Source organism: Bombina bombina, chromosome 9, assembly GCF_027579735.1.
Source record: "Bombina bombina isolate aBomBom1 chromosome 9, aBomBom1.pri, whole genome shotgun sequence".
Classification (NCBI taxonomy): Eukaryota; Metazoa; Chordata; class Amphibia; order Anura; family Bombinatoridae; genus Bombina; species Bombina bombina.
In genome coordinates this window covers 231,613,368-231,620,979 of record NC_069507.1, presented here as the reverse complement: position 1 = coordinate 231,620,979, position 7,612 = coordinate 231,613,368, and positions in this window count along the sequence as shown.

Sequence of the window (7,612 nt, the reverse complement as noted above, 5' to 3'; positions counted from 1 at the left end):
ATACCAACTCTAGAACTCATATCTCAGACCTGTGACCCCTCTGTCAGCCACATACCAACTCTAGAACTCATATCTCAGACCTGTGACCCCTCTGTCAGCCACATACCAACTCTAGAACTCATATCTCAGACCTGTGACCCCTCTGTCAGCCACATACCAACTCTAGAACTCATATCTCAGACCTGTGACCCCTCTGTCAGCCACATACCAACTCTAGAACTCATATCTCAGACCTGTGACCCCTCTGTCAGCCACATACCAACTCTAGAACTCATATCTCAGACCTGTGACCCCTCTGTCAGCCACATACCAACTCTAGAACTCATATCTCAGACCTGTGACCCCTCTGTCAGCCACATACCAACTCTAGAACTCATATCTCAGACCTGTGACCCCTCTGTCAGCCACATACCAACTCTAGAACTCATATCTCAGACCTGTGACCCCTCTGTCAGCCACATACCAACTCTAGAACTCATATCTCAGACCTGTGACCCCTCTGTCAGCCACATACCAACTCTAGAACTCATATCTCAGACCTGTGACCCCTCTGTCAGCCACATACCAACTCTAGAACTCATATCTCAGACCTGTGACCCCTCTGTCAGCCACATACCAACTCTAGAACTCATATCTCAGACCTGTGACCCCTCTGTCAGCCACATACCAACTCTAGAACTCATATCTCAGACCTGTGACCCCTCTGTCAGCCACATACCAACTCTAGAACTCATATCTCAGACCTGTGACCCCTAAAGTCCATCTGACAGCCCCTCAATAGGTTTAGAAACTAAAACTGAATTTTCATTTTGCATATCCCTTTATTATATAGAACTTTTGCAAGGTCATCAGGACTGGCACCTCAGTGACAAAATAAAACGGGAATTACTTTGTTTTGTGTATTGTTAAAAAGCTGGTGTCTAGTTTAGCTTTACTTTGATTGCCAGGCAATCTGTGAGTATTGGTGAATTCCAAATCTTTCCTGCCAGCAAACAATGCCTTAACCTTCCTCCCAGTAAGATAAACTTCCAATCTAGCAGAGGAAATTAAACTCAGCATGTGTTACATTTCAACTCAAGCACGCAATATAGCAGATTTAATAGAAGCAAATGTGTCTTTTTTAATATTTGCCAATTTCATAAACATGAGGGTATAGCTCTTCATTGTGCTTTAAAAACTTTAGCCTGTTATTTTAATCCCTCATATCTCTGCCATACCATGAAATTGCTAAACAGTTTAATCGGCTCAATGTACAATGTGCTGAAATACAAACAATGTAAACACAAATATGCATTAAATTATGCAAAACTAACTAAGCAAAGGAACAATTTGGTTCCATCTTAAATGAGATATTATATGTTGTGCTTTATAATCGTATAGTGCTGTAAGACTATGCTTTGTAATTGATAGGAGGTTTAACGCACACGTTTCTAGAAAACACTCATTTGCAGATTTTTATAATTACCTTCCATACAATTATTTTAGAGATGAACTATTATCTAATGATATGAATACCAATTAGTGGTGTATACTTAATTGCCTGTTGCAGTAATTGTCTAGCGCTTGTATATTTATAGTAATAACAAATCTATAAAAAGCACACAAATCCATCTGCTTGATAACAAAGTTGACATTTTCCTAGTGGCATTTCCTTTTTTGGGGGGTCATGGAGATGATTGTGTTTAGCTTTGTGGGTAGAAATTCCTTAAAGGTAGAAGCTGTGTCAAGGGTTCTGTGAGCTCTACCCCCATTCTTAAAGGGACAGTAGAGTCATAATTATACATTCATGATTCAGACAAAACATACAATTTTAACCAACCAATTTACTTCTAGTATTTCATTTGCTTCCTCCTCTTGTTATCCTTTGTTGAAGGGTTTATCTATTTAAGCTCAGGAGCTGCAAAACACCTGAGTTCTAACTGCTGATTGATGGCTGTATATATATATATATATATATATATATATATATATATACACATATATATATATATATATATATATATATATACACATATATATATATATATATATATATATATATATATATATATATATATATATATATATATATATATATATATATATATATATATATATATATATACAGGTGGCCCTCGTTTTACAACGGTTCAATTTACACCGTTTCAGAATAACAACCTTTTTTTCCAATCATGTGACTGCTATTGAAAAGCATTGAGAAGCAGTGCATTTATTAAAATAGCCAGTAGGTGGAGCTGTGCGCTTGTGTTGCAGCAAAGCCAAGCAAGCTGAAATTAACCAGATCTGAGCTATCAAGTGGATTTCAAAGGAACAAGATCTTCCTGTCTATAACTCAGTCCAGATTGGAATGCATAGAAAGAACTGTTTGCAGAAAAATGCAAGTGAAGTCTGTGTTGTGTGATTATTTTATTAGGTTTATAATGCTGTTTAGCAAATGTTTTTGTTCATTTAACTTAGTTTAATTATATGTTCTGTGTTGTGTGATTATTTTATTAGGTTTATAATGCTGTCTAGCATTTAAAGTCTTCATTCCAAAGCTTTTAAAATAATGTATTAGGTGTTACTTATGACAATTTTGAGAGTGGCCTGGAACCTCTCTCCCTCACTTCCAATTGACTTACATTATAAACTGAGTTTCAATTTACAACGGTTTCGATTTACAACCATTCCTTCTGGAACCTAACCCCAGCATAAACTGAGGGCTACCTGTATATACCGATTGTCATTGGCTATGCTGGTGTGTTCCGTTAGCAACCAGTAGTGCAATGCTGCTCCTTCAACAAATGATACCAAGAGAATGAAGCAAATTTGATAATAGAAGTAAACTGAGAAGTTGTTTAAAATTGTATGTTCTATCTGAACCATGAAAGAAAAATAGTGGGTTTTATGTCCCTTTAGCAATAGCAAATGCAGTACAGTAATTCTGCCTGCAGTGTCTACCAGTAACCTACACAGAACTGTTATTTCCCTTCCCTGTCACACAGAACAGTGATTTAACTGTTTGTGCCAGAAACATACACACATCCTTATTTATTTAATTTTTTACCTGTGTGTCATTTGCTTCACCTTCTTAAACTTGTTTGCTTGTACAGCATAGATACTTGATATTCCTCCCTTTATTGTTAGTAACACACACAACAGTGATTTCCTGCATATAGCAGCACATTTGTGTTATATCTTTCTGTCTTTACTTCAGCTTTCTTACCTGCTGCTGAAGCCTTACTCCTTTTCAAACATAGCTTCTACAAGTAGAAATGACACAGTTCTTACGGAAGAATGTCACCTATTTACAGTGTCTGCTCTCAGTGTGCTCTGCTGAAGTAATATTTCTAAAGAACTAAGGAACATGAGTCATTCAAAACAAATCCTGCCTCCCAGAAGACTTATAATGGATAATTATGTGTTCAGTGATTTTGTATATATTGTACTGGACAGACAGAATTTTAGAGTCTCTGACTCAGCACTCGACACCTAGTGACCCTCCTATGTAATAGAAGTGAGCTGTTTGAGTGCCCATTAGTCTGCCCTACTTGTTAAAGCCAGCAATATATCACTGGTATTGTGATCATAAACCAGCAAATTGCCTACCCCTATAACTAGACAAAGAAGATTACTTTAATGAGGATATGAATCAGGAAAAGACTTATAGTTATTGTAGACTGCACATATTACTTGATAGGATGCTAATCTTCCTTTAACAACCTGCTTTTGAACTCATTTTCATCCTTACATTATTTGGACTTCTAAGAAATCTAAAGCAAGTCAGTTCCTCTTTATTTCTAATGAAAACAACTAATTATTTTTAGCAGCTTAGAGTAATCTAATTCACCAAGTATAGGCTTGTGCGGGCAATCTTTGTCTAAATTACATTTGACAGTATATCTGAATGTCACAACAAATATAGAAGTCCTAAGAGTCTCAAATCCTGCAGGATACTCTAATCTCTGACCCACAGTCCACTGCTCTTACATGCCTTCTGACTTTTTGTTTTACAGTCTTACTATTTCATTCTGTTTAAAGGACCACTAAATACAGTACAGCTGCAAAATTAACAAGTGCCCAATAACAAGAAAATACAATAAAACTTACTCTCTATCATGTGACAACCATCAGCCAATCACAGACTAGTATACATTAACCTGTGAACTTTTGCACATGCTCAGTAGGAGTTGGTGCTTTAGAAAGTGTGCATATAAAAAAAAATGTGAAAAACTTGATAATAGTAGTAATTTGGAAAGTCTTTTAAAATGACATGCTTTATCAGAATCATGAAAGTTTAATTTTTACTTTAGAGTCTCTTTAAGATGCTGTAAGCCCCACCTATAAACTGCTCAAACTCCACCCAGAACAACCAGACTCCAATTACAGATCACCCAAACCCACCTACAACAAAGATATACCCCTTTCTGCTTAAATCCCAACCTTGATCATCCAAATCAATCCAACACCAAAAGCTACCCAAAGACCCCATTCCTAATTACCTGGGAAAGTGCTAGAAGATAATCAAATAACGTGCATATCGATAAGAAAAAGTAACAATATTAGGAAACAAAAAGATATTTTTTAAACTTTTATTAAAAGTAATCAACATCATCAGAATAATATTAATAATCACTAATAAGAAAAATAAATGCATGATTTGAAGAATGACTCTGGTGTAAGTACTTCTGTTACAATATGTGCATTATATCCAAAAGACTGTAACAGTTTTATTTTTACATTAAGTTTGTACAGTAAATTGGAAATTTTTACTTCATTTTAACTTTGGTGGAGAATTTTAATCCCATATCAAACAAAGTAGTGTGACTCCAGAACACAGGGTATGGTCTAAAAACCATAACTGTGTGCTGTCTCACTCTAGAATACCACTGCTTAGTTAAAGTGGGAATTATTTGCTGAGAAATGTGATTCTACTGTGCTGAATAAAGTTTATTCAAAAACACTGACATATATAATGGCACTAGTATACAGTTATACAGTTAGCAGCCACATTTCCAGGTTTCTGTACACAAAGACTACACATTGAGATTTAGGAGATTATTTATCAAATGAAGTTAAAAGTTGAATTAAAAAGGACATGAAACTCAAACAATGCCAATCATTCATCGTAAAAGGTAGAGTTTAGACATGGTAAACCATTGTTATTGCCTGAAAAAAATATCAATTACAACATAGTTACATTTAAATTCAAACTAATACAGAAGTATAAGCTGCGTAGTTCATGTTTATTAGCATATACGTACTTCCTGGAATTTGTTATTGGCTGCTCATTTCTACCCAGAAGGCAATGTGCAGAAATAATGTAAAATTAGCAATACAATTTCACCATCCTAAAATCCTGCTCTTTTATATGGACAATAGAACATGCTGAGTACTGTGTGACTTTAAATGAACTCAATTTATAAAAGAGCTATACTCTTGATACTATAGTTACAGTGTTCTATTTATACCTTTTTATCTTTACAATTAACTCTATTTGATAAATAACTTCATGAGATTTGCAGTACATTTACAGGACTGTTTTGTGAGACTACCATTAGTGTAGATATTGGGTATTCCTCATAATGAAATTGAAAATACTACTGAACGTCATAAAACTCCCTCTGATACACATTGTAGTAATCCTAAATTATACTAACAACATGTTTGCAATTTTTACAGTTATAGTTCAGTGAGAAAAAAATATGAAGGTTATAGTTTGTTTTCCAAAAATATTTCTCTCTTGGGGTATTATCAAAACATCACATATTATGCTTGGGGTATTTTTAAATAATTATTCTCATTCATGTCACCCAGATTGCTTCAAACCTGTTCTGACTTGGAACCTATCCTCCAAGTTCTAGATTTCAATTTCTGAATGTTGGAAAAATAAGGGATGTCCAATTTTTTTATTAAAAATGCTCTTCCGCTTTACAAAACAAAATAGCCACACTAACTCTCTATCCCCCTCGGCTGTTTCACTCTTCTTTTAACAGGAAGAGTTAAAGACCTAGTGTGGCCATAAGAAGATGTTTGCTTGTCTATTCTATGCTAGAGAATAGCCTAAAACTTCATACAGGGAATAAAAAATAAGGGTTTGGAAAATGAAAGCCTTGAAAAAGACATGCATAATAGAAGTTCTGTTTCAATTTTAAGTTTTTATAGCTCAAAAATCACTAAATCTTATAAATTAGTGAATTTAAACAAAAATATTTTACAGCATAAGTATACTTTAATTGGCTGATTTTTCAATTAGTCAACCAATCAGTAGTTCATGGAATTCAATCATTTATGTATTTGAATACCAAAATATCATATTATGATAAATGGACATTAAATAAAAAATCTTGCATTACATCAGTAACAGTTAGATTTGTATGAGGAAATGGTTGAACTGTTTATTCTGATGTTGAATAACAGCAAATTCATGTTTTTGCACAACTAGTACTCAAGTTTCAGCTGATAAGGATAATTCTAAAACATTATTTGTGGACATGGACGTGCCTCCATAGGTTTAAAAAGGAAAAAAATATAATACATTAAAACTAATTATTTTAGATGTATCAAAAACTTAACTTTAATGATTCTTTACATCCTACATACTGCTACTCATCATAATACAAGCAGAAGTTCTCTTCTGTTGTTGCAGTGACAATTTACATTATGACGAGGTCTTAGTAGATTCAGCCCTAAAAACATAGTGGTTGAAGCTCATTGGAAAAATCTTATTGCCCAATAGGCAATGGATTAATAAAATTAATTACGACATTTTTTAAGATATGCTCTTACAATAAATGTTTTTTTTGTATCTCAATGTCATTGTTGAATCAAACTTGTTAGCTGAATATTTTTTTTTTTTTTTTGCAGAAAAGCCATAGTCTCCATATTATCTATAAAATATATTCTCTGCTGTGTCACATTAGGGAATAAACATAATTTGTTTATTTGCTTTGTTTTGCTTCACTTTACAGAATAAAGATTAGATAATATATTTCTATTGCAAGACCTTTTTTAATCTCTGAGGAATGACAAGCCAAATTAATCTTTATGTAGTGGTACAAAACCATGCTTCAGTTTCTCAACTCAATTTCACAAAGTTTAAAAAATAAATAAAATAAAAATATAATAAACCCACAGCTATATCGATACATTAAAAGGACTGAAAAATATTTGTCTCTTTTGAATACAAAATAAAAATATTTTAAAAATGAATGTCTGTTCTGGACCAAATAAATTAAATTATTTATTTTCAGACTAGCTGTGTTTTGTAATGGCTGTTAGTACAGCTGATAGAATTTATCCTTCATAGGTCATGCAAAACAATATGTATATATATATATATATATATATATATATAATTGTTGTTTTTTCATGGATTTAAAATAATCAGTTGCTTTTTACCCTCTTGTAATTTCATGGGCATGGATGAATCTGAAAAACAGATGAAAATCAGTCTTATAATGAACAGTTTAACTGGCACTGCATTATAAGATATATCTATGTATTTTAAATAGCCATAGAAAAATGTTTCATTTGTGTCCCAATTTTATAAACATGACCGGCAAACTGGAAATCAAGGGGTCGATCCGATAAAAATCGTCGCCCGCAAAAGCCGGCGACGCCAAGAATTGCG